This window comes from Primulina tabacum, unplaced genomic scaffold (genome assembly GCF_025594145.1).
Source record: "Primulina tabacum isolate GXHZ01 unplaced genomic scaffold, ASM2559414v2 Contig796, whole genome shotgun sequence".
Taxonomy (NCBI): Eukaryota; Viridiplantae; Streptophyta; class Magnoliopsida; order Lamiales; family Gesneriaceae; genus Primulina; species Primulina tabacum.
The window spans coordinates 19,292-46,800 of record NW_027459917.1 but is presented as its reverse complement, the minus strand read 5'-3'; the positions used below and the strand labels follow the sequence as shown (position 1 = coordinate 46,800).

Genomic DNA, 27,509 nt, shown 5'->3' with positions numbered 1-27,509 from the left:
GTGCCGCGTGTTGTCCATCGCCGCCCGCTCCACACGTACTCAAAGGATATAAGAATAAACATCCCACTCAATGTTGGGTGCGATTATACCATCATTAATGCACCGAATCCCGTCAGAACTCCGAAGTTAAGCGTGCTTGGCCGAGAGCAGTACTAGTATGGGTTACCCCCTGGGAAGTCCTCGTGTTGCACCCCTTTTCGTGTTTTTCTTTTTTTGATTACATGTTGAAAGACAATTTTCGTCTCAAATCATCTGAATCTCGATCGGGACCAGATAAGACATATGAAATCAACGTAGCTTGGGCACTGCCGAATTTGGACAAAATTGTAGCCTAATTTGATTGTAAACAGGCAAACAAACGAGACTCATAACTCCGCAACGAGCTGACGAGATTTTAGACGAATTCCTTCTCTAAGACCTTCTAATTTACGATTTCCGCTTCTGTTAAGCTTCCATTTTCTCGAGAAATCCGCTTAGGAAGTTCTAAATTCGATTCTGGTTCCATTTTATCGTATCCCAGTCATAATAATAGCTTTCCATTCGCTATTTTCTTCTTCTTATTTTTTTTTTCTATTTTCTGGGAACATTTTGCTATTTTTATTGTCTTGAGCAGGTTCTGTGCGGAAGGGTATGACGCATATTACTCCGGAGACGGTTAACTCATTAAAAACAATTATTTCGACTTTTTTATCCATAGTTTACGTAAACGATCGGGACACGAGGACTTCCCAGGGAGGTCACCCATCCTAGCTTTGCCATCGCGCCAGAATGCTTAACTTCATGGTTCTAATTGGGCGAGAACCATCGGAATCTCGATCGGGACCAGATAAGACATGTGAAATCAACGTAGCTCGGTCACTGCCGGATTTCGACAAAATTGTAGCCTAATTTGATTGTAAACGGGCAAACGAACGAGACTCATTACTCCGCAACGAGCTGACGAGATTTTAGACGAATTCCTTCTCTAAGACCTTCTAATTTACGAATTCCGCTTCTGTTAAGCTTCCTTTTTCTCGAGAAATCCGCTTAGGAAGTTCTAAATTCGATTCTGGTTCCATTTTATCATATTCAGGCATAATAATAGCTTTACATTTGCTATTTTCTTCTTCATATTTTTTTTTTCTATTTTCTGGGAACATTTAGCGATTTTTGTTGTCTTGAGCAGGTTTTGTGCTGAAGGGTATGACGCATATTATTCCGAAGACGGTTAACTCATTAAAAACAATTATTTCGACTGTTTTATCCATAATTTACGTAAACGGTCGCGACACATGGACTTCCCAAGGAGGTCACCCATCCTAGCTCTGCCATCGGGCCTGAGCGCTTTACTTCATGGTTCTGATTGGGTGAGAGCAGTGCCGCGTTTTGTCCATCGCCGCCCGCTCCACAATTACTCGAGGGATATAAGAATAAACATCCCACTCAATGTCAGGTGCGATCATACCAGCACTAACGCACCGGATCCCATCAGAACTCCGAAGTTAAGCGTGCTTGGGCGAGAGCAGTACTAGGATGGGTGACCCCCTGGAATTCCTCGTGTTTTTCTATTTTTGATTACTTGTTGACAGACGATTTTCGGCTCAAATCATCCGAATCTTGATCGGGACCAAATAAGACATGTGAAATCAACGTAGCTCGGGCACTGCCGGATTTGAACAAAATTGTAGGCTAATTTGATTGAAAACGGGCAAACGAACGTGACTCATTACTCCACAATGAGCTGGCGAGATTTTAGCCGAATTCTTTCTCTAAGACCCACTAATTTGCGATTTTCCGCTTCTGTTAAGCTTCCGTTTTCTCAAGAAATCCGCTTAGAATGTCCGAAATTCGATTCCGGTTCCATTTTATCGTATCCCAGGCATAATAATAGCTTAACATTTGCTATTTTATACTTCATATTTTTTTTCCTATTTTCTGGGAATATTTAGCGATTTTTGTTGTCTTGAGCAGGTTCTGTGCGGAAGGGTGTGACGCATATTACCCCGGAGACGGTTAACTCATTAAAAACAATTATTTCGATTGTTTTATCTATAATTTACGTAAAGGGTCGCGACACGAGGACTTCCCAGGGAGGTCACCCATCCTAGCTCTGCCATCGCGCCAAAACGCTTAACTTCATGGTTCTGATTGGGCGAGAGCAGTGCCGCGTGTTGTCCATCGCCGCCCGCTCCACTCGTACTCGAGGGATATAAGAATAAACATCCCACTCAATGTTGGGTGTGATCATACCTGCACTTATGCACCGGTTCCTATTAGAACTCCGAAGTTAAGCGTGCTTGGGCGAGAGCAGTTCTATGATGGGTGAACCCCTGGAAAGTCCTCGTGTTGCACCCCTTTTCGTGTTTTTTAATTTTTGATTACTTGTTTAGAGACGATTTTCGGCTCAAATCGTCTGAATCGCGATCGAGAGCAGATAAGACATGTGAAATCAACGTAGCTCGGGCACTGCCGGATTTGGACAAAATTGTAGCCTAATTTGATTGTAATCAGACAAACGAACGAGACTCATTACTCCGCAATGAGCTGACGAGATTTTAGCCGAATTCCTTCTCTAATACCCTCTAATTTGCGATTTTCCGCTTCTGTTAAGCTTCCGTTTCCTCGAGAAATCCGCTTAGGAAGTCCGAAATTCGATTCCGTTCTATTTTATCGTATCCCAGGCATAATAATAGCTTTACATTCGCTATTTTCTTCTTCTTATTTTTTTTTCTATTTTCTGGGAACATTTCGTGATTTTTGTTGCCGTGAGCCTGTTCTGTGCGGAATGGTATGACGCAGATTACTCCGGAGACGGTTAACTCATTAAAAACAATTATTTCGACTGTTTTATCCATAATTTACGTAAACGGTCGCGACACGAGGTCTGCCCAGGGAGGTCACCCATCCTAGCTCTGCCATCGCGCAGAACGCTTAACTTCATGGTTCTGATTGGGCGAGAGCAGTGCCGCGTGTTGTCCATCGCCGCCCGCTCCACACGTATTCATGGTATATAAGAATAAATATCCCAATCAATATCTGGTGCGATCATACCAGCACTAATGCACTGGATCCCATCAGAACTTCGAAGTTAAACGTGCCTGTACGAAAGCAGTACTAGGGTGGGTGACCTCCTGGAAAGTCCTTGTGTTGCACCCTTTTTCGTGTTTTTCTATTTTTGATTACTTGTTGACAGACGATTTTGAGCTCAAACCATCTGAATCTCGATCGGGAGCAGATAAGACATGTGAAATCAACGTAGCTCGGGCACTGCCGGATTTGGACAAAATTGTAGGCTAATTTGATTGTAAACGGGCAAACGAACGAGACTCGTTACTCCGCAATGAGCTGGTGAGATTTTAGCCGAATTCCTTCTCCAAGACCCTCTAATTTGCGATTTTACGCTTCTGTTAAGCTTCCGTTTCCTCGAAAAATCCTTTTAGGAAGTCCGAAATTCGATTCCAGTTCTATTTTATAGTATCCAAGGCATAATAATAGTTTTACATTCGCTATTTTCTTCTTATTATTTTTCTTTTCTATTTCCTGGGAGCATTTAGCGATTTTTTTTGTCGTGAGTCGGTTTTGTGCGAAAGGGTATGACGCAGATTACACCAGAGACGGTTAACTCATTAAAAACAATTATTTCGACAGTTTTAGCTATAATTCACGTAAACGGTCGAGACACGAGGACTTCACAGTGAGGTCACCCATCCTAGCTCTGCCATCGCGCCAGAACGCTTAACTTCATGGTTCTGATTGGGCGAGAGCAGTGCCGCGTGTTGTCCATCGCCACCCGCTCCACACGTACTCAAACGATATAAGAATAAACATCCCACTGAATGTCGGGTGCGAACATACCAGCACTAATGCACCGGATCCCATCAGAACTCCGAAGTTAAGCGTGCTTGGCCGAGAGCAGTACTAGTATGGGTGACCCCCTGGGAATTCCTCGTGTTGCACCCCTTTTCGTGTTTTTCTATTTTTGATTACTTGTTGACAGATGATTTTCGGCTCAAATCATCTGAATATCGATCGGCACCAGATAAGACATGTGAAATCAACGTAGCTCGGGCTCTGTCGGATTTGGAAAAAATTGTAGCCTAATTTGATTGTTAACGGGAAAACGAACGAGACTCTTTACTCCGCAATGAGCTGGCAAAATTTTAGCCGAATTCCTTCTCTAAGACCCTCTAATTTGCGATTTTCCGCTTTTGTTAAGCTTCCGTTTCCTCGAGAAATCCGCTTAGGAAGTCCGAAATTGGATTTTGATTCCATTTTATCGTATCGCAGGCATAATAATAACTTTACATTCGCTAATTTTTTTTCCTATTTTTTTTTCTATTTTCTGGGAACATTTAGCGATTTTTTTTGTCGTGAGCCGATTATGTGCGGAAGGGTATGACGCAGATTACTTCGGAGACGGTTAACTCATTAAAAACAATTATTTCGACTGTTTTATCAATAATTAACGTAAACGGTCGTGACACGAGGACTTCCCAGGGAGGTCACCCATCCTAGCTCTGCCATCGCGCCAGAACGCTTAACTTCATGGTTCTGATTGGGCGAGAATTGTGCTGTAATGATCATGGGCCATTAGGCTGAACCAACAAAGGCCTCTGCCCATACCCACGCACCACTACTGGTCATAGGTCGTTAGGATGGTCCAGCATGGGTGGAGGCCTTCGTTGGTTCAGCCTAATGGCCCATCATGGGCCATTAGGCTGAACCAACAAAGGCCTCGGCCCATACCCACGCACCACTACTTGTCATGGGTCGTTAGGATGGTCCAGCATGGGCCTCGGCCCATGCCAATGCACCGTCACTCATAGAATATCTCACCCCTGGTAAGTGGTTTCTTTCGCCTTCCCCAACACTTGAACCCAGGACCTCCAGACTTAAGTACCAAGATTCCTAAGTGTTGGTACTAGTTGAGAATTTAGTCGTTTTATATTATTTTAGCCCTTATGAACCACGACACGACCCCCGTGAACCATTTTTCAATTTTCTCAAGTTTAAAAAACTCTAATGACCCAAAATCTTCGACCCCGAGCCATCTCTTGATTTTCACAAGTTACCCCCGAACCATGTTGATCCAAAACTTGACCAACATCCTAAAGTACCCTACCGGACCCAAAGATCCCACGGAAAACACCCCAAACAAAAAAAACGAGCCCCATACTCCTCTACCATAAGCTGGCCGAGAAATCCTTGTTGGACAAGGACTCTTGATCAAGCTTCCCTGCCCCTACCAACGAACCCAGCCACCGAACCAACCTGTTGTGCACTCCCAGGCCCCCTAGACCACGCCCACAAGCCTGCAACAAGCCCAGAACCCTACACGCAATTCCCCTTGATTCTCGGGTGGGAGTCATAGCTTGCTAGGACTCCTTCCCAGCCCTTGAACCCGAGTCCTAGAATGGCTAGGACTCTCTCCCTAACTCACCCACGACCTTGGTTAACCCCTGGAACCAGCCAACCAAGCCCTAGCCCCTGCAACAATAAAACCGAACCCTTTGCTCCATGACAGAAGGTTGCTGCACAGCTTGTGTTCTATTTCGTGTGTGGTGTTAAGGTGATTATCTAGGACTCTATATCCCGTGTAAAATCATGCCTAAACATAACCTATATCATGGCAGCCCGTATATACATGTAAAGGACAAAAGTTTGAATCAAAATCATGCTTGGAATTTCATGGATTGCATAAAAACGAAAATAATTCAAAGTGTCACTTGTTTCCCAAAATTTTCATGCATAAAAATATAATATGATGTGATGATGGTTTGAAGGGAAGAATATGTGTGCCTATGCGTAATTTACGCACGAAAAACCATTGACGATGACGAAGAACAGAGCAAGAACCTTGGCTAAGACTTTCCCTTGGCAACGCTCGAAAGTTTGCCTCAATTTTTAAGAATAAGTGTTCCGTGTAATCTAGGTATTTTCAGAATTGTGGCCGTGTGCTTTTGAAATAATCGTAGGTTTATGGGAAATGTTTACATATTATATACTTAATTAAACACTAACAAGGCTTTAGGCCTATTAAGCCCTAATTAAGCTCATTAGTCTTTAATTAGAATTAAATAAAATGTTATTAAAGTTTTGGTAAAAATAGTTTGGGAATTAAATAGCGGGGTTGCCAAAAAGTTCGTATTTTTTTTGTTGAAAAACCCACACCGATAAAATTTACGTCCCGGCGTATAAAATCAACATGCAAGTATCGAAATTTAAGGGACAAAAATGCCATATTTCGAAAGATTGGGGACCTAAGGGCAATTTACGAACGTTTAAGGGCTGAATCAGAATTTTCGAAATAATATAAGGATTTATTTGTTGTCCATCACCGCCCGCGCCACACGTACTCGAGGGATATAAGAATAAACATCCCACTCAATGTCGGGTGGGATCATACCAGCAGTAATGCACCGGATACCATCAGAACTCGGAAGTTAAGCGTGCTTGGGCGAGAGCAGTACTCTAGGACGGGTGACCCTCTCGGAAGTCCTCGTGTTGCACCCCTTTTCGTGTTTTTCAATTTTTGATTACTTGTTGACAGACGATTTTCGGCTCAAATCATCTGAATCTCGATCGGGACCAGATAAGACATGTGAAATCAACGTAGCTCGGGCACTGCCGGATTTGGACAAAATTGTAGCCTAATTTGATTGTAAACGGGAAAATGAACGAGACTGATTACTCCGCAATGAGCTGGAGAGATTTTAGCCGAATTCCTTCTCTAAGACCCTCTAATTTCCTATTTTCCGCTTCTGTTAAGCTTTCGTTTTACTCGATAAATCCGTTTAGGAAGTCCAAAATTCGATTCCGGTTCCATTTTATCGTATCCGAGGCATAATAATAGCTTTACATTCGTTATTTTCTTCTTCTTATTTTCTTTTTCAATTTTCTGGGAACATTTAGCGATTTTTGTTGTCGTGAGCCGGTTCTGTACGGAAGGGTATGACGCAGATTACTCCGGAGATGGTTAACTTATTAAAAACAATTATTTCAACAATTTTAGCTATAATTTACGTAAACGGTCGCGACACGAGGACTTTCCAGGGAGGTCACCCATCCTAGCTCTGGCATCGCGCCAGAACGCTTAACTTCTTGGTTCTGATTGGGCGAAAGCAGTGCCGCTTGTAACGTCTCGAAAATCGAAAAGTCCATGTAAACCACATGCATGCAAATCATTAAATTCTTTGGTATTTCATTAAATTCTTTTAAACCATAAAATGTATTTTTATTTTATTAAATTGTGTTTAATTATTTTTATGCATTTTATGCATAATTCATGCATGGTAGAATTTATTCCATACATTTTATAAGTTCATGCATTAAGGTTTTTAAGTTGCATTTCGCTCTTGAACGAGGATCAGAGACCGGAGAATTTTCAAGAAAATTATTTTTATTACACGATTAAGTTCTATTAATTAATACAAGATGTTTTAAAGGTGTTTTTCAAGAATTGAGATTTATTGGGTATTTTTATCTGCAGAATTTTATTTTTACCCGGTAAACAAATTTTATCGAATCAGGAGACTTTTTGAGGGTTCGGCTAATATTTTCAAAAACTTTTAATCAAGAAATATTTTTCGAGAGTGTGTTTGGACTTAATGAGACTACTTTTAAGCTTGTTGGGCTTAAAATTCTTTTTAAATCTTTAATTAGAAACTTATGGCCTATTATATTTTAATTAACTACATAATAAATCCCTATGGACCCACTACACCTAACATTACCCTCCCCAATCATCCGACACCCTCACTCCCATCTCAACATTTTCATAGAAATCCCAGCAGCTGAAAGCACGGCCATTTCCATTCAAGGCGTAAGAAAATTCTCCGACTTGATTTCCGACGCTCGTTCTTCGGTTTTCTTGCGAAATATTTTCACCAGGCACGCTTTATATCATTCTTCTGCATCATACACGTTTTATATACTGAGTTTGGTGTTCATGCATGAAAAGTTTTGATCCAAGCTTGTCTATGGAAGATCTTTGATTTTCTTGTGTTTATTGCATTCTTTTTGTTTCAAGTCTCACATTTTCTTGAATTGTGCAAGGAGGCTGCCGTTTTGTTGATGCTGAGGGACCGTTTAGAGCAAGTTAGTGGAGTCATGAGGCTGGTGTAAGGTTCGGTAGGTTTGGAGTGAAGGCCGAGATGTGTAGCGGCTTGGGATTTCTCGTTTTCTTTGTCTAGATCGGTGGGTAGGTGAAGTCTGGTGGTGCAAGGGCGACTCTAGACCTTGAACAGACTCTGGTGGGTCTGAATCATGGTCTGGAAATGCGCAAACGCTGCTGGTCTTGTCCTAGAAGCCTCAAGGGAAGAGTTGGACGAGTTGGGTTCGATTGGTGTTGTGGGGAGTGTAGCGATACGGTGATCTACGCCTGATTCATGAGGCTGATGGCGTGGGTGCAGTAGGTTCAGGGGAGCCCTATGGTGGTCTAGGAAAGGCTGAGACGTGCCTGGTTCCATCGGTGTTGGGCTAAGACGCGAGAATAGGGAGGTAGTGTAGTAGGGTAGGCGAAAGGGGAAGAGGCTGATTTCCAGCATCTTTGTAAGGCCTGATCGAATGGTTTAAGCGACGGGTCTGGATGTTTATAAGGCCTTTTAAGTGTTTATTAGGTGTGGTAAAAAGTTGGGAAAAATACGGTTAAGTTTCGAGTCGATTCGGGTTAAAACCGAGACACCAGTCCAAGTTTTAAAACAATTCGATTAAGTTATAAAATGGGCTCGAGTTTACGTCTAGGGATGCTTTTAAATATGTGTTGGGATATTTTAAGGAATTTGGTAAGCTTCAGATCAAAATAATGAGTTTTGGATTTATCCGGGATTTAATCGCAACACGAAACGTTAATTACAGAATTAATTGAAACGCTAGATTTAAGCTTTATTAAATTATGAAAAATTATATTTAAGGTCAAATAATTATAAGAAGTCTAAGTTTTTAATTTGGGAATTTTATGCTAAGGTTTGGTTTAATTCGGGATTAAAGCGCGTTAATATGTTATGTTTAAAAATTAATTTAAAATTCATCGATTTAAGCCAAATAAAAATATGGGAAAATTTTTGTAGGCTTAAATAATTATTTAGGACATGTTAAAGTCAATGATATTAAGAAAATGTCAAAAACGTGAAATTTTACGTCCAAGGGCAAAATGGTAATTTTTGGGTTTCCAGGGGCAAAATGGTCATTTTGCACCCGGGGTTAGATGTTGGTCCTGGCAGCGCCATGAGCACAAATTTACTATATTTTAAAGTTTTATGCCATCACGATTTTTAAGATTTTATGAAAATATACGTTGCATGCTTGGTTTAAAGGAAAAATTACGTATATGCATGTTTTTATTAAGTGGTGAATATGATGATATTTTTGAAGGATGGGAGTTGGTTGTGACTGACGATGTATATGTATACGATGATAGGATTGGAGATATCGTGAGGGAAAAGGCTCTAGAGGGAGCCCGTTTACGGGAGAAGGCCCCAGAGGGAGACCGACGATCGTATTTTCATTGACATGATATGAGATATGATGAGCTGAGGCCAAGGCTCAGTGGACGGGTAATGCTGTCGCTGATGTCCCCGCCGCCGGGTACCACGGTTTTATAGATGTATCCATCGATAGAGCTGATACGATAGAGCTGATACGAAAGTCACAACTAATGAACTGAATTCAATTAAAAAGAAAATGTTTAAGTTTATGATGACATGATTTAATACGATATGATTTGATACGACATGTTTATATTCATGTTTTAAAGTTTATGAAAGGTATGTTGGCATTATGATTTTACAATTCACGTTTATGTTATGCTTTTAAGTTCATGAAAGATATGTTGAGTATGATATTTTTCACTGGTGTGTGCTATGTATATGTACTTGTTATTTCTAGTATAGGTGTGTTGATTCTTTAGACTCACTAGGCGTGTGTGATGCAGGTGAGCTAAATGTTGAGGAGACTATAGGTGCCGACTCTAAGTAGGCAGACCTGGTGCGATGACACGACCCGAGGACCACATGTTTTCCGCATTACGATTTATGAGATTGAGAGGAAATGAATATTTTCACACGTTGATGATTTTAAGATTTTTATTAGTTTATGTTTTCGTATGATTGTAGATGAGTTTGGTTATTTTTTTACCGTCAAATTATTACGATTATTTTAAATGTTATTTCGAAAATGCGAGTTTTTATTTTAAAAAAATGTCTAGTAGAATTTTAAAAATGAGTGAGACGTTACAGTTGGTATCAGAGCAAGGGCCATGTATAGGGTTGTGCCACCTCCAGTTTCTGCAGCTCAGTCTTCAAGCCTCAAGTCTGTAAGCTTTTATGACTTCAATGTTTTAAATGTTTTACTTATATCACCTGCATGTTAACATGATTTACGCTTTATGATGATTTACGGTATATGTTTAACTGCTTTTATGATTTAAGGATTTACTGTTTTAAAAACTAGATTAAATTGCATGTTGGTTACGTTTGGAATTGGACGTGTCTAAGAATTCGAATATTGGTCTTTAGGAGAAGTGGATAATGATTTGATTATATCGATTTTTAGGTTAGAAGTACTGATGTTCTACTCTTTGGGGTAATAAGTTAATCTTGAAAGTTATGAATGCTTTTGGGACTTGTAGAATTTCTAAGAAATTATTGATAGTTCGTGGTTGCTAGTTGAATTAATTTTTGATGAATCCATACAAGGATTAATGATTCGAAAACTACGACGATCTTTGGAACTATAATAACGTAGAATTTATTTAGGATGCATGCTCTACCTAATGGGACCTAAGGATTTAATTGAATTGATTGAGAATTTAAAGGACCTAATTGTAATAATCAATAATTGAGGACCTAAGTGCAACAATAAAATTCTAAGGGACTTTTTCGAATTTACCAAACTTTGGGATTAAATTTTTAGTTTTGAGAATTTTAAGGTTTAATGAGTCCAAGTCGAAAATTTTAGGGAAAAAAATGCAAATTTCGAGGAGTTATAAGGCCAAAATTGTAATCTTTGACAATTTTAAGGACCAAATTGTAAATTTTGAAATTTTGAGGATTAAAATTCGAACTTTTGAGGAACACTTGGGTAAAATCAGTAATTTTCGAGGTTATGAGAATTGATCTTGGGTCTAATAAAGTTAAGATTATTGAATTTTATGTTACGAGAAACCTATAAAATGGGATTAGGAACGCCAAGAACTTATGGGTAATTTTTGGATTCTCGAGATTAAGGACAAATTCGGATAATATTCGAGGAAAGTAAGAACTAATTTTGAATTTTTTAAGAAATTTAGGGATTTGTTTAGCAGTAAGTGAGAATTGAATGGTTTAAATGATAAGACTTTTCGGTGATTTGAGCTTGAAGAGATAATTAGAACTTGATTATAATCTGGCTTATAATATAATAAGGAATGACAATCAAGGGCATTGTAGGATGATTCAATATTGGGCTTGAAAATCTAAATGTTAATGGAATAAGACAATGGAAAAAAATTAAGAATTTAGAGTGATAACAATTTAAGGTAAAGTGATCATTTAGTCAAGTTACAAGATTAGACATTAAGTTAACTTATTTTTGGGGACTTAAGGTTTGATGTAGCATAAGTTTTAATCACGATCTTAAGAGTTAAAATTATATCTTTGTCAGAATTTAAATTTTTCTAGAAAGTTGGGTATGTTTGATGGTTATGTTACTCGATAGATGCATGTAAGAATTGAGGTAGACACCTCGTCTTGAGGAATTTTTGGTAAGTTATTAAGAAACTTGAGAATAAGTGAATATGTGTGTTGGAATTATGTTATCTAATACTATTTGGGTCGCGTAAGCTTGAATTTTAAGTTTATGGAATACGTGTTCATACGGAAATTTTGGGTGAAAAAATAATAATAATAATAATAAAAAGAATTAGTTGTGTTCAACATAAGTTATCAATTAATGAATATTAAGATTTTTATCGAGTGAGAAATCTAAAAAGCTTGATATGGGGATTCTAGAACTCTATGGAGTATAAGTGAAGTTGATTTATTAGAGTTAGTCTAATGATCCCATGGGATGACTTAATAAGTTTTATATGCTAGTATGTATGAAGCATTGAGAATACGTAAGAATGCAACATTCATTTCAACGAGGAAAGTCCAAGGGCCTTAAGCCTCAACTAAATTGTAATTGGGAAGAAAATAGTTTAAGCATGTGATTGATGATAGAAGTGTTTTATTAATTAGGTAGAAGTTCGATAGTTTTATGGATTAACACTACTCGAATTTAAAGATTTGCAACAATTTAATATTTGGGATGTACTTGTAAATAATAAGTTACGTAAGTTTGGTGCTATAAGATAATGATTCGATTCAAGGATCTTAGGCGAATATCATTATGGGTTTGAGATAAGGTTTAACTTGTAAGTGTATCACCGAAGATATAAGTCGATCAGTAAAATCTTGGTGTTAAGATTTCTTAAGTTGCATAAATGATAATGTAATAAGTTGATGAACATTATGTGTATAGTATAAGAAAAGTAAGACGCAATAAAATTCGAACTGCCATTTCTAATATTGGGAAGTTTGAGAAAAGTCGGAATTTGAGGCATGAGTAGAATAGAACTAAGTCGCAATAAGTAGTTCTAGGTTGCAATTCACAAATAAGGATCTCAATAGGCAAAATAATTAGGATTGAGGAGACATAAGTACATCCTAAGATTTATTATTTTATCAGAGTAGCGCAGCGGAAACGTGGAATATTGAGATTCTAGAATTAAGAGTCTAAACTTTGTGATTATCAAGGATAAGCGAATTTCGCGGACGAAATTCAATTTAAGGGGGGAAGATTGTAACGTCCCGAAAATAGGAAAGTCCACGTAAACCACATGCATGCAAATTATTAAATTCTTTGGTATTTCATTAAATTCTTTTAAAGCATAAAATGTATTTTTATTTTATTAAATTGCGTTTAATTATTTTTATGCATTTTATGCATAATTCATGCATGGTAGAATTTATTCCATACATTTTATAAGTTCATGCATTAAGGTTTTTAAGTTGCATTTCGCTCTCGAACGAGGATCAGAGACCGGAAAATTTTCAAGAAAATTATTTTTATTACACGATTAAGTTCTATTAATTAATATAAGATGTTTTAAAGGTATTTTTCAAGAATTGAGATTTATTTGGTATTTTTATCAGCAGAATTTTATTTTTACCCGATAAGCAAATTTTATCGAATCGGGGGATTTTTTGAGGGTTCGGCTAATATTTTCAAAAACTTTACACCACAAAATATTTTTCGAGAGTGTGTTTGGACTTAATGAGACTACTTTTAAGCTTGTTGGGCTTAAAATCCTTTTTAAATCTTTAATTAACAACTTATGGCCTATTATATTTTAATTAACTACATAATAAATCCCTAAGGACCCACTACACCTAACATTACCCTCCCCAATCAGCCGACACCCTCAATCCCATCTCAACATTTTCATAGAAATCCCAGCAGCTGAAAGCACAGCCATTTCCATTCAAGGCGTAAGAAAATTCTCCGACTTGATTCCCGACGCTCGTTTTTCGGTTTTCTTGCGAAATATTTTCACCAGGCACGCTTTATATCATTCTTCTGCATCATACACGTTTTATATACTGAGTTTGGTGTTCATTCATGAAAAGTTTCGATCCAAGCTTGTCTATGGAAGATCTTTGAATTTCTTGTGTTTATTGCATTCTTTTTGTTTCAAGTCTCACATTTTCTTGAATTGTGCAAGGAGGCTGTCGTTTTGTTGATGCTAAGGGACCGTTCAGAGCAGGTTAGTGGAGTCATGAGGCTGGTGTAAGGTTCGGTAGGTTTGGAGTGAAGGCCGAGATGTGTAGCGGCTTGGGGTTTCTTGTTTTCTTTGTCTAGATCGGTGGGTAGGTGAAGTCTGTGTTGGATTTCGGTTTTCTTCACGCCCAAACGCAGCGGAAGTTTTAAAATTTTAGTTTATTTTGACAATCAAAATAAGTTTTGCTTTGGACGCTCGTATGATTTTATCATAAACATTCATAGGGTGTTAAAAGTTATACCTTTTGTGAATAAATCACTGGACTCCAACTAATCCGGTATAAACGGATTAGCTCTTGTTGATTCCCTACGAACTTTCTTCGATCTCCTAATCCGGTCCACGACTGGAATATTTGTTCCTCTTCTAAATTGCACTAGAAATTTAGAAGAACTTTTGCGTACAGATTGAAAACGAGAGACGGCTCAAACCTTTTTTTTTTCAAAAATGGCCAAAAATATTTTTGGAGGAATTTTTGATATTGCCACTCACGTGAATCACCAATTGGGAGACTTGGAGGCTAGGTCAATTTTTCCTCTTTTTTTTTTCCTAAAAACAATAGCCTTGACCTAAATTCCATAATTAACATTAATGAGCTTGATTAATTTATTGGGCTAGTCCAACTAGTTTAATCAATTAATCAAAGTCCATTAATAACTTTAATTATTTAATATGTTGGACTTGTACTCTTACAAGCCCATTAAACATATTCCCATTATATTTAATTTAATATTTAATAAACTCAACTTTTAAGTTTAATAAATTAAATTAATTATAAATTCAACATTTGAATTTAATATTTAAATTATAAATTCAACTCCTTGAATTTATCACCTCCAAAATTTAATATTTAATAAACCCAACTTTTGAGTTTAATAAATTAAATTATCAAATTTTATAAATTCAACTCCTTGAATTTATTCTCTCCAAATTTCATAAATTCAACTCCTTGAATTTACTATATTATAATATAAATTCAACTTCTTGAATTTATTCTCTCAATATTTTATATAAATTCAACTCCTTGAATTTATTATCTCATAATATAAATTCAACTCCTTGAATTTATTCTCTCAACGGGAACAAACGATCCAGTGCTTGTGTGACCCTCAATGGTTCAGGGATACAGCTAGCCGTGGGTTCACAACTCCTTGTGATTCAGGACATAATCCTTTATTCGGGCTTACCCTTAATTTGCCCCATTCTATGTATCAACAATTGATCATGAGAATGTCGGAACTCATTTCTGATTGCACCCATCGGATCATGGTAAGAGCGTCTAATAGCATCGCCCCATGACCCCCTAGGTATCACTGATAGTGCCTGCAAGAACCAGTAGATTATGATTAACGTACAGTACGGTCCCTTCATCTCATATATCCCAATCGAGTCTGCAACCATTAGTTCATCGAGGGTTGCATAATAATTCGATAACTATGTGACAACTATAATAGTGGCATCGCGTGTACTATTGGAGAACTCCTTCTCCAACGTAGATCTCATACTCTGGCCAGAGATTCCATGCACTATTATTACATCAGATCACATAGGATATCCACACCCATAGATGAGCGGTGAATCCCCGACTACAATGCACTGGCTCCTATATGTGTCGCAACTGTACCCAACCTCGCCACCTGATGACTCTCCTGGAGCCGGTAAACGAGTCAAAGCACAGCCCTAGCATATAGAGCCTCAGTTTTGTCCCGGGTCGTAAGGACTAATGGCGTACAATCATAAGCACGGACTTATCCTCTCGATGAATGATAACCACTTGGAAAGTCCGAGGGAGGGTTGTTCGGTATAATCATCATATGACTACCCATCTGCATGTTTGGACATCTCTATGCCCTTACCAAGAAACGCAGTACACAACATCACAGATGCTAGTCTCGAGCTCAAGCGGCCTTTATCCCTGTTTTAGGCGGCTGAATCGACTAGGAACGAATTTAGAATATGCAGTGTTTACAAATGAGTTTCAACATCGAATTACGATTCATTTGTATTAAAGCATAATCAAGGACTTTATCTATGCTGTTTGCATGGGTATATAGATAAAGTATAACAAGACCATAAAAAGTTAAATTAAAATAAAGATTGTTTATTACACTTGAATCAATAAATTCCCTAGCCAACCGTTGGCTTGCAGGGCATCTACTCTAACAGTCTGGTGGTGCAAGGGCGACTCTAGACCTTGAACAGACTCTGGTGGGTCTGAACCATGGTCTGGAAATGCACGAACGCTGCTGGTCTTGTCCTAGAAGCCGCAAGGGAAGAGTTGGACGAGTTGGGTTCGATTGGTGTTGTGGGAAGTGTAGCGATACGGTGATCTACGCCTGATGCATGAGGCTAATGGCGTGGGTGCAGTAGGTTCAGGGGAGCCCTATGGTTGTCTAGGAAAGGCTGAGCCGTGCCTGGTTCCATCGGTGTTGGGCTAGGACGCGAGAATAGGGAGGTAGTGTAGTAGGGTAGGCGAAAGGGGAAGAGGCTGATTTCCAGCAGCTTGTAAGGCCTGATCGAATGGTTTAAGCAACGGGTCTGGATGTTTATAAGGCCTTTTAAGTGTTTGTTAGGTGTGGTAAAAAGTTGGGAAAATACGGTTAAGTTTCGAGTCGATTCGGGTTAAAACCGGGACACCGGTCCAAGTTTTAAAACAATTCGGTTAAGTTATAAAATGGGCTCGAGTTTACGTCTAGGGATGCTTTTAAATATTTTTTGGGATATTTTAAGGAATTTGGTAAGCTTCGGATCAAAATAATGAGTTTTGGATTTATCCGGGATTTAATCGCAACACGAAACGTTAATTACAGAATTAATTGAAACGCTAGATTTAATCTTAATTAAATTATGAAAAATTATATTTAAGCTCAAATAATTATAAGAAGTCTAATTTTTTAATTTGAGAATTTTATGCTAAGGTTTGGCTTAATTCGTGATTAAAGCGCGTTAATATGTTATGTTTAAAGATTAATTTAAAATTCATCGATTTAAGCCAAATAAAAATATGGGAAAAATTTTGTAGGCTTAAATAATTATTTGGGACATGTTAGAGTCAATGGAATTAAGAAAATGTCAAAAACGTGAAATTTTACGTCTAAGGGCAAAATGGTAATTTTTGGGTTTGCGGGGGCAAAATGGTCATTTTGCACCCGGGGTTAGATGTTGGTCCTGGAAGCGCCATGAGCACAAATTTACTATATTTTAAAGTTTTATGCATCATGATCACGATTTTTAAGATTTTATGAAAATATACGTTGCATGCTTGGTTTAAAGGAAAAATTACGTATATGCATGTTTTTATTAAGTGGTGAATATGATGATGTTTTTGAATGATGGGAGTTGGTTGTGACTGACGATGTATATGTATACGATGATAGGATTGGAGATATCGTGAGGGAAAAGGCCCTAGAGGGAGCCCGTTTACGGGAGAAGGCCCCAGAGGGAGACCGATGATCGTATTTCCATTGACATGATATGAGATATGATGAGCTGAGGCCAAGGCTCAGTGGACGGGTAATGCTGTCGCTGATGTCTCCGCCGCCGGGTACCATGATTTTATAGATGGATCAATCGATAGAGCTGATACGAAAGTCACAACTAATGAACTGAATTCAATTAAAAAGAAAATTTTTAAGTTTATGATGACATGAGATGACATGATTTAATATGATATGATTTGATACGACATGTTTATATTCATGTTTTAAAGTTAATGAAAGGTATGTTAGCATTATGATTTACAATACACGTTTATGTTATGCTTTTAAGTTCATGAAAGATATGTTGAGTATGAAATTTTTCTCTGCTGTATGCTATGTATATGTACTTGTTATTCTTGGTATAGGTGTGTTGATTCTTTAGACTCACAAGGCGTGTGTGATGCAGGTGAGCTAAATGTTGAGGAGACTATAGGTGCCGAACTCTGAGTAGGCAGACCTGGTGCGATGACACGACCCGAGGACCACATGTTTTTCGCATTACGATTTATGAGATTGAGAGGAAATGAATATTTTCACACGTTGATGATTTTAAGATTTTTATTAGTTTATATTTTCGAATTATTATAGATGAGTTTGGTTATTTTTTTACTGTCAAATTATTACGATTATTTTAAATATTATTTCGAAAATGCGAGCTTTTATTTAAAAAAATATGTCCAGTAGAATTTTAAAAATGAGTGAGACGTTACAATGCATGTTGCACCCCTTTTCGTGTTTTTATATTTTTGATTACTTGTTGACAGACTATTTTCGGCTCAAATCATCTGAATCTCGATCAAAACCAGATAAGACATGTGAAAACAACGTAGCTCGGACACTGCCGGATTTGGACAAAATTGAAACCTAATTTGATTGTAAACGGGCAAACGAACGAGACTCATTACTCCGCAATGAGCTGGCAAGATTTTAGCCGAATTCCTTTTCTAAGACCCTCTAATTTGCGATTTTCCGCTTTTGTTAAGCTTCCGTTTCCTCGAGAAATCCGCTTAGGAAGTCCGAAATTCGATTCCGGTTCCATTTTATCGTATCTCAGGCATAATAATAGCTTTACATTCGCTATTTGCTTCTTTTTATTTTTTTTCTATTTTCTGGGAACATTTAGCGATTTTTGTTGTCTTGAGCAGGTTTCGTGCGGAAGGGTATGACGCATATTACTTCGGAGACGGTTAACTCGTTAAAAACAATTATTTCAACTGTTGTATCCATAATTTACGAAAACGGTCATGACACGAGGACTTCCCAGGGAGGTCACCCATCCTAGCTCTGCCATCGCGCTAGAACGCTTAACTTCATGGTTCTAATTGGGCGAGAGCAGTGCCGCGTGTTGTCCATCGCCGCCTGCTCCACACGTACTCGAGGGATATAAGAATAAAAATCCCACTCAATGTCGGGTGCGATCATACCAGCACTAATGCACCGGATCCCATCAGAACTCCGAAGTTAAGCGTTCTTTGTCGAGAGCAGCACTAGGATGGGTGATCCCCTGGGAAGTCCTCGTGTTGTACCCTTTTTGTGTTTTTCTATTTTTGATTACTTGTTGACAGACGATTTTCGGCTCAAATAATCTGAATCTCGATCAGGATTAGATAAGACATGTGAAATCAACGTAGCTCAAGCACTGCCGGATTTGGACAAAATTGTAGCCTAATTTGATTGTAAACGGGCAAACGAACGAGACTCATTACTTCACAAGAAGCTGGCGAGATTTTAGCCGAATTCCTTCTTTAAGACCCTCTAATTTGCGATTTTCCGCTTCTGTTAAGCTTTCGTTTCCTCGAGAAATCCGCTTAGGAAGTTCGAAACTCGATTTCGGTTCCATTTTATCGTATCTCACGCATAATAATAGCTTTACATTCGCTATTTTCTTCTTCTTATTTTTTTTTCTCTTTTCTGGGAATATTTAGCAATTTTTTTTGTCGTGAGCCGGTTCTGTGCGGAATGGTATGACGCAAATTACTCTGGAGACGGTTAACTCATTAAAAACAATTATTTCGATTGTTTTAGCCCTAATGTACGTAAACGGTCGCGACACAAGGGCTGCCAGGGAGGTCACCCATCCTTGCTCTGGCATCGCGCCAGAATGCTTAACTTCATGGTTCTGATTGGGCGAGAGCAGTGCCGCGTGTTGTCCATCGCCGCCAGCTCCACACGTACTCTAGGGATATAAGAATAAACATCCCACTCAATGTCGGGTGCGATCGTACCAGCACTAATGCACCGGATCCCATCAGAACTCTGAAGTTCAGTGTGCTTGGACGAGAGCAGTACTAGGATGGGTGAAACCCTGGGAAGTCCTCGTGTTGCACCCCTTTTCGTGTTTTTCTATTTTGATTACTTGTTGATAGACGATTTTCGGATCAAATCATCTGAATCAGGATCGGAACCAGATAAGACATGTGAAATCAACGTGGCTCGGGCACTGCCGGATTTGGACAAAATTGTAGGCTAATTTGATTGTAAACGGGCAAACGAACGAGACTCATTACTCTGCAATGAGCTAGCGAGATTTTAGCCGAATTTCTTCTTTAAGACCCTCTAATTTGCGATTTTCCGCTTCTGTTAAACTTTCGTTTCCTCATGAAATCCGCTTAGAAAGTCCGAAATTCGATTCCGGTTCCATTTTATCGTATCTCAGCCATAATAATAGCTTTACATTCGCTATTTTCTTATTCTTATTTTTTTTCTATTTTCTGAGAACATTTTGCGATTTTTGTTGTCGTGAGCCGGTTATGTGCGGAAGCGTATGACGCAGATTACTCCGTAGATGGTTAACTCATTAAAAACAAATATTTCGACTGTTTTAGCCATAATTTACGTAAACGGTCGTGACACGAGGACTTCTTGGTAGGTCACCCATCCTAGCTCTGCAATCGCGCCAGAACGCTTAACTTCATGGTTCTGTTGGGCGAGAGCAGTGCCGCGTGTTGTCCATCGCCGCCCACTCCACACGTACTCGAGGGATATAAGAATAAACATCCCACTCAATGTCGGGTGCAATCATACCAGCACTAACGCACCGGATCCCATCAGAACTCCGAAGTTAAGCGTGATTGGGCGATAGCAGTACTAGGATGGGTGACCCCCTTGGAAGTCCTCGTGTTGCACCCCTTTTCGTGTTTTTCTATTTTTGATTACTTGTTGACAGACGATTTTCGGCTCAAATCATCTGAATCTCGATCGAGACCAGATAAGACATGTGAAATCAACGTAGCTCGGGCACTGCCGGATTTGAACAAAATTGTAGCCTAATTTGATTGTAAACGGGCAAACGAACGAGACTCAGTACTCCGCAATGAGCTGGCGAGATTTTAGCCGAATTATTTCTTTAAGACCCTCTAATTTACGATATTCCGCTTCTGTTAAGCTTCCGTTTCCTCGAGAAATCCGCTTATGAAGTCCGAAATTAGATTCCGGTTCCATTTTATTGTATCTCAGCCATAATAATAGATTTACATTCGCTATTTTCTTCTTCTTATTTTTTTTCTATTTTCTGGGAACATTTAACGATTTTTGTTGTCGTGAGCCGGTTCTGTGCGGAAGGGTATGACGCAGATTACTCCGGAGACGGTTAACTCATTAAAAACAAATATTTCTACTGTTTTAGCCATAACTAACATAAACGGTCGCGACACGAGGACTTCCCAGGAGGTCCATCCTAGCTCTGCCATCGCGCCAGAATGCTTAACTTCATGGTTCTGATTGGGCGAGAGCAGTGCCGCGTGTTGTCCATCGCCGCCCGCTCCACACGTACTCGAGGGATATAAGAATAAACATCCCACTCAATGTCAGGTGCGATCATACTAGCACTAATGCACCGGATCCCATCAGAACTCAGAAGTTAAGCGTGCTTGGGCGAGAGCAGTACTAGGATGGGTGACCGTTCCCTTGGGAAGTCCTCATGTTGTACCTCTTTTCGTGTTTTTTATTTTTGATTACTTGTTGACAGACGATTTTCGGCTCAAACCATCTGAATCTCGATCGAGACCAGATAAGACATGTGAAATCAACGTTGCTCGGGCACTGCCAGATTTGGACAAAATTGTAGCCTAATTTGATTGTAAAAGGGCAAACGAACACGACTCCTCTAATTTGCGATTTTCCACTTCTGTTAGGTTTCCGTTTCCTCGAGAAATCCGCTTAAGAAGTCCGAAATTCGATTCCGGTTTTAATTATTGTATCTCAACCAAAATAATAGCTTTACATTCGCTATTTCCTTATTCTTATTTTTTTTCTGTTTTCTGGGAACATTTAGCGATTTTTGTTGTCGTGAGCCGGTTCTGTGCGGAAGGGTATGACGCAGATTACTCCGGAGATAATTAACTCATTAAAAACAATTATTTCGACTGTTTTAGCTATAATTTACGTAAACGGTCGTGACACGAGGACTTCCCAGGAGGTCCATCCTAGCTCTGCTATCGCGCCAGAATGCTTAACTTTATGGTTATGATTGGGCGAGAGCAGTGCCGCGTGTTGTCCATCGCCGCCAGCTCCACACGTACTCTAGGGATATAAGAGTAAACATCCCACTCAATGTCGGGTGCTATCGTACCAGCACTAATGCACCGGATCCCATCAGAACTCCGAAGTTCAGCGTGCTTGGACGAGAGCAGTACTAGGATGGGTGACCCCTTGGGAAGTCCTCGTGTTGCACCCCTTTTCGTGTTTTTCTATTTTTGATTACTTCTTGACAGACGATTTTCGGATCAAATCATCTGAATCTCGATCGTGACCGGATAAGACATGTGAAATTAACGTAGCTCAGGCACTGCTTGATTTGGACAAAATTGTAGGCTAGTTTTATTGTAAACGGGCAAACGAACGAGACTCATTGCCCTGCAATAAGCTGGCGAGATTTTAGCCGAATTCCTTCTCTAAGACCCTTTAATTTGCGATTTTCCGCTTCTGTTAAGCTTCCGTTTTATCGAGAAATCCGCTTAGGAAGTCCGAAATTCGATTCTGAATCCATTTTATCGTATCCCAAGCATAATAATAGCTTTACATTCGCTATTTTCTTATTCTTATTTTTTTGCTATTATCTCGGAACATTTAGCGATTTTTATTGTCGTGAGTCGGTTCTGTGCGGAAGGGTATGACGCAGATTACTCCGGAGATGGTAAACTCATTATAAACAATTACTTCTACTGTTTTAGCCATAATTTACGTAAACGGTCGCGACACAAGAACTTCCCAGGGAGGTCACCCACCCTACCTCTGCAATCGCGCCAGAACGCTTAACTTCATGGTTCTGTTGGGCGAGAGCAGTGCCGCGTGTTGTCTACCGCCGCCCGCTCCACTCGTACTCGAGGGATGTAAACGGTCAAACGAACAAGACTCATTCCTCCGCAATGAGCTGGCGAGATTTTAGCCGAATTCCTTCTCTAAGACACTCTAATTTGCGATTTTCCGCTTCTGTTAAGCTTCTGTTTCCTCGATAAATCCGCTGAGGAAGACCAAAATTCGATTCAGGTTGCATTTTATCGTATCTCAGGCATAATAATAGCTTTACATTCACTATTTTCTTCTTCTTATTTTTTTTTCTATTTTCTGGGAACATTTAGCGATTTTTGTGGTCGTGAGCCGGTTCTGTGTGGAAGGGTATGATGCAGATTACTCCGGAGACGATAACTCATTAAAAACAATTATTTCGACTGTTTTAGCTATAATTTACGTAAACGGTCGTGACACGAGGACTTCCCAGAAAGGTCACCCATCCTAGCTCTGCCATCTCGCCAGAACGCTTAACTTCATGGTTTTGATTGGGCGAGAGCAGTGCTGCGTGTTGTCCATCGCCGCCCGCTCCACACTTACTCGAGGGATATAAGAATAAACATCCCACTCAATGTCGGGAGCGATCATACCAGCACTAATGCATCGAATCCCATCATAACTGCGAAGTTAAGCGTGCTTGGGCAAGACTGCTTGGGCGAGAGCAGTACTAGAATGGGTGACCCCCTGGGAAGTTCCGTGTTGCACTCCGTTTCATGTTTTTCTATTTTTGATTACTTGTTCACAGACGATTTTCGGCTCAAATCATCTGAATCTCGATCGGGACCAGATAAGACATGTGAAATCAACGTAGCTCGGGCACTGCCGGATTTGGACAAAATTGCAGCTTAATTTGATAGTAAACGGGCAAACGAACGAGACTCATTACTCCGCAATGAGCTGGCGAGATTTTGCCGAATTCCTTCTCTAAAGCCATCTAATTTTCTATTTACCGCTTATGTTAAGCTTCCGTTTCCTCGAGAAATCCGCTTAGGAAGTCCTAAATTCGATTCCGATTCCATTTTATCGTATCCCAGGCATAATAATAGCTTTTCATTCGCTATTTTCTTCTTCTAATTTTTTTTCTATTTTCTGGGAACATTTAGCGATTTTTGTGGTCATGAGTCGGTTCTGTGCGAATGGGTATGACGCAGATTACTCCGGAGACGATTAACTCATTAAAAATAATTATTTCGACTGTTTTAGCTATAATTTACATAAATGGTCGCGACACGAGGACTTCCCAGGGAGGTGACCCATCCTAGCTCTGCCATCTCGCCGGAACTCTTAACTTCATGGTTCTGATTGGGCGAGAGCAGTTCCGCGTGTTGTCCATCGCCGCTCGCGCCACACGTACTCGAGGGATTATAAAAATAAACATCCCACTCAATGTCGGTTGCGATCATACCACTACTAATACACTGGATCAAATCAGAACTCCAAAGTTAAGCGTGCTTGGGCGAGAGCAGTACTAGGATGGGTTTCCCCCACTGGGAAGTCCTCGTGTTGCACCCCTTTTCGTGTTTTTCTATTTTTTATTACTTGTTGAAAGACGATTTTCGACTCAAATGATCTGAATCACGATCGGACCAGAAATGATATGTGAAATCAACGTAACTCGGGCACTGCCGGATTTGGACAAAATAGTAGCCTAGTTCTATTGTAAACGGGCAAACGAACGAGACTCATTATTCCGTAATGAGCTGGCAAGATTTTAGCCTAATTCCTTCTCTAAGACCCTTTAATTTGCGATTTTCCGCTTCTGTTGAGCTTCTGTTTCCTCGAGAAATCCGCTTAGGAAGTCCGAAATTCGATTTCGTTCCATTTTATCATATCCCAGTCATAATAATAGCTTTACATTCGCTATTTTCTTCTTCTTATTTTTTTTTCTCTTTTCTGTGAACATTTAGCGATTTTTGTTGTCGTTATCCAGTTCTGTGCGGAAGGGTATGACGCAAATTACTCCGGAGACGGTTAACTCATTAAAAACAATTATTTCGATTGTTTTATCCATAATTTACGTAATGGGTCGCGACACGAGGACTTCCCACGGAGGTCACCCATCCTAGCTCTGTCATCGCGCCAGAACGCTTAACTTCATGGTTCTGATTCGGCGAGATCAGTGCAGCGTGTTTTCCATCGCCGCCCGCTTTACAAGTACTCGAGGGATATAAAAATAAATATCCCACTTAATGTCGGGTGCGATCATACCAGCACTAATGCACCGGATCCCATCAGAACTCCGAAGTTAAGCGTGCTTGGGCGAGAGCTGTACTAGGATGGTTGACCCCCTGGGAAGAACTCGTGTTGCACCCCTTTTCGTGTTTTTCTATTTTTAATTACTTGTTGACAGACGATTTTCGGCTCAAATCATCTGAATTTCGATCAGGACAAGATAAGACATGTGAAATCAACATGGCTCGGACACTGCCGGATTTGGAAAAAATTGTAGCCTAATTTGATTGTAAACGGGCAAATGAACGAGACTCATTACGTCGCAATGAGCTGGCGGATTTTAGCCGAATTCCTTCTCTAAGACCCTCTAATTTGCGATTTTCCGCTTCGGTTAAGCTTTCGTTTCCTCGATAAATCCGCTTAGGAAGTTCGAAATTCGATTTCGATTCCATTTTATCGTATCCCAGGCATAATAATAGTTTTACATTCGCTATTTTATTCTTCTTTTTTTTTATTTTCTGGAAACATTTAGCGATTTTTGTTGTCGTGAGCCTGTTCTGTTTGGAAGGGTATGACACAGATTACTCCGGAGATGGTTAACTCATTAAAAACAATTATTTCGACAGTTTTAGCCATAATTACGTAAAGGGTCGCGACACGAGGACTTCCCAGGGAGGTCACCCATCCTCGCTCTGCGATTACGTCAGAACGCTTAACTTCATGGTTCTTATTAGGCGAGACCAGTGCCGCGTGTTGTCCATCACAGCCCGCTCCACACGTACTCGAGGGATATAAGAAAAAACATCCCACTCAATGTCGGGTGCGATCATACCAGCACTAATGCACCCGGATCCCATCAGAACTCTGAAGTTAAGCTTGCTTGGGTGAGACCAGTACTTGGATGGGTCACCGCCTAAAAAGTCCTTGTGTTGCATCTCTTTTCGTGTTTTTCTATTTTTGATTACTTGTTGACCGACGATTTTCGGCTCAAATCATCTGAATCTCCATCGGGACAAGATAAGACATGTGAAATCAACGTAGCTCGGGCACTACCGGATTTGGACAAAATTGCAGCCTAATTAGATTGTAAACGGGCAAACGAACGAGACTCATTACTCCGCAATAAGCCTGCGAGATTTTAGCCGAATTCCTTCTCTAAGACCCTCTAATTTGCGATTTTCCGCTTTTGTTAAGCTTTTGTTTCCTCGAGAAATCCGCTTAGGAAGTCCTAAATTCGATTCCGGTTCCATTTTATCGTATCCCAAGCTTAATAATAGCTTTACATTCTCTATTTTCTTCTTCTTATTTTTTTTTCTATTTTCTGGAAACATTTAGAGATTTTTGTTGTCGTGAGCCGGTTCTGTGCGGAATGGAATGACGGAGATTACTCCGGAGACGGTTAACTAATTAAAAACAATTATTTCGAATGTTTTAGCTATAATTTATGTAAACGGTCGCGACACGAGGACTTCCCAGGGAGGTCACTCATCCTAGCTCTGCCATCTCGCCAGAACGCTTAAATTCATGGTTCTGATTGGGCGAGAGCAGTGCCGCGTATTGTCCATTGCCGCTCGCGCCACACGTACTCGAGGGATATAGGAATAAACATCCCACTCAATGTCGGTTGCGATCATACCAGTACTAATGCACAGGATCCAGTCAGAACTCCGAAGTTAAGCGTCCTTGGGCGAGAGCAGTACTAGGATGGGTGACTACCTGGGAAGTCCTCGTGTTGGAACCCTTTTCGTGTTTTTCTATTTTTGATTACTTGTTGACAGACGATTTTCGGCTCAAATCATCTGAATCACGATCGGGACCAGATAAGACATGTGAAATCAACGTAGCTCGGGCTCTGCCAGATTTGGACAAAATTGTAGCCTAATTAGATTGTAAACGGGCAAACGAACGAGACTCATTACTCCGCAATGAGTTGGCAAGATTTTAGCCGAATTCCTTCTCTAAGACCCTCTAATATGCGATTTTTCGCTTCTGTTAAGCTTCCGTTTCCTCGAGTAATCCGCTTAGGAAGTCCGAAATTCGATTCCGGTTCCATTTTATCTTATCCCAGGCATAATAATAACTTTAAATTCGCTATTTTTTTTTCTATTTTCTGGGAACATTTAGCGATTTTTGTTGTCGTGAGCCGGTTCTGTGCGAAAGGGTATGATGCAGATTACTCCGGAGACGGTTAACTCATTGAAAACAATTAGTTCGATTGTTTTATCCATAATTTACGTAAACGGTCGCGACACGAGGACTTCCCAGGGAGGTCACCCATCCTAGCTCTACCATCGCGCCAGAACGCTTAACTTCATGGTTCTGATTGGTCGAGAGCAGTGCTATAATGATCTAGGGCCATTAGGGTGAACCAACAAAGGCCTCGGCCCATACCCACGCACCACTACAGGTCATGGGTCGTTAGGATGGTCCAGCATGGGCACCTTCACTCTTAGAATATCTCACCCCAGGTAAGTGGTTTCCTTCGCCTTCCCCAACACTTGAACCTAGGACCTCCAGTCTTACGTACCTAGATTCCTAAGTGTTGGTACCAGTTGAGAATTTAGTCTTTTTATATTATTTTAGCCATTATGAACCACGACTCAACCCCCGTGAACCATTTTTCAATTTTCCCAAGTTTTAAAAACCCTAATGACCAAAAATTTTCGACCCCGAGCCATCTCTTGATTTTCACGAGTTACCCCCGAACCATGTTGATCCAAAACTTGAACAACATCCTAAAGTATGCTACTGGACCCAAAGATCCCACGGAAAACACCCCAAACCAAAAAACAAGC

The 27,509-nt window shown here is 39.9% G+C and overlaps 9 non-coding genes and 7 pseudogenes across 9 annotated transcripts; all 16 read left to right on the top strand.

Moving 5' to 3' along the window:
• The first annotated feature begins 75 nt into the window (after window positions 1-75).
• LOC142535046 (5S ribosomal RNA) lies at window positions 76-194 on the top strand. The gene has a single exon (XR_012817338.1). It is a non-coding gene; the product is annotated as a 5S ribosomal RNA (ribosomal RNA).
• Window positions 195-1,430: 1,236 nt separating this feature from the next.
• LOC142535045 (5S ribosomal RNA) lies at window positions 1,431-1,548 on the top strand. Its single transcript, XR_012817337.1, has one exon. It is a non-coding gene; the product is annotated as a 5S ribosomal RNA (ribosomal RNA).
• Window positions 1,549-2,215: 667 nt separating this feature from the next.
• Window positions 2,216-2,334, top strand: LOC142535053 (5S ribosomal RNA; annotated as a pseudogene).
• A 682-nt stretch (window positions 2,335-3,016) lies between these two features.
• LOC142535055 (5S ribosomal RNA) lies at window positions 3,017-3,135 on the top strand (annotated as a pseudogene).
• A 685-nt stretch (window positions 3,136-3,820) lies between these two features.
• On the top strand, window positions 3,821-3,939 carry LOC142535027 (5S ribosomal RNA). The gene has a single exon (XR_012817320.1). It is a non-coding gene; the product is annotated as a 5S ribosomal RNA (ribosomal RNA).
• A 2,432-nt stretch (window positions 3,940-6,371) lies between these two features.
• Window positions 6,372-6,492, top strand: LOC142535064 (5S ribosomal RNA; annotated as a pseudogene).
• A 12,171-nt stretch (window positions 6,493-18,663) lies between these two features.
• Window positions 18,664-18,782, top strand: LOC142535050 (5S ribosomal RNA). The gene has a single exon (XR_012817341.1). It is a non-coding gene; the product is annotated as a 5S ribosomal RNA (ribosomal RNA).
• Window positions 18,783-19,464: 682 nt separating this feature from the next.
• LOC142535052 (5S ribosomal RNA) lies at window positions 19,465-19,583 on the top strand. Its single transcript, XR_012817343.1, has one exon. It is a non-coding gene; the product is annotated as a 5S ribosomal RNA (ribosomal RNA).
• Window positions 19,584-20,263: 680 nt separating this feature from the next.
• LOC142535032 (5S ribosomal RNA) lies at window positions 20,264-20,382 on the top strand. Its single transcript, XR_012817325.1, has one exon. It is a non-coding gene; the product is annotated as a 5S ribosomal RNA (ribosomal RNA).
• A 679-nt stretch (window positions 20,383-21,061) lies between these two features.
• LOC142535054 (5S ribosomal RNA) lies at window positions 21,062-21,184 on the top strand (annotated as a pseudogene).
• A 625-nt stretch (window positions 21,185-21,809) lies between these two features.
• Window positions 21,810-21,928, top strand: LOC142535031 (5S ribosomal RNA). Its single transcript, XR_012817324.1, has one exon. It is a non-coding gene; the product is annotated as a 5S ribosomal RNA (ribosomal RNA).
• Window positions 21,929-23,118: 1,190 nt separating this feature from the next.
• On the top strand, window positions 23,119-23,250 carry LOC142535068 (5S ribosomal RNA; annotated as a pseudogene).
• A 683-nt stretch (window positions 23,251-23,933) lies between these two features.
• LOC142535063 (5S ribosomal RNA) lies at window positions 23,934-24,054 on the top strand (annotated as a pseudogene).
• A 682-nt stretch (window positions 24,055-24,736) lies between these two features.
• Window positions 24,737-24,855, top strand: LOC142535060 (5S ribosomal RNA). Its single transcript, XR_012817344.1, has one exon. It is a non-coding gene; the product is annotated as a 5S ribosomal RNA (ribosomal RNA).
• Window positions 24,856-25,532: 677 nt separating this feature from the next.
• Window positions 25,533-25,652, top strand: LOC142535062 (5S ribosomal RNA; annotated as a pseudogene).
• A 684-nt stretch (window positions 25,653-26,336) lies between these two features.
• LOC142535044 (5S ribosomal RNA) lies at window positions 26,337-26,455 on the top strand. Its single transcript, XR_012817336.1, has one exon. It is a non-coding gene; the product is annotated as a 5S ribosomal RNA (ribosomal RNA).
• The last annotated feature ends 1,054 nt before the right edge of the window (window positions 26,456-27,509 follow it).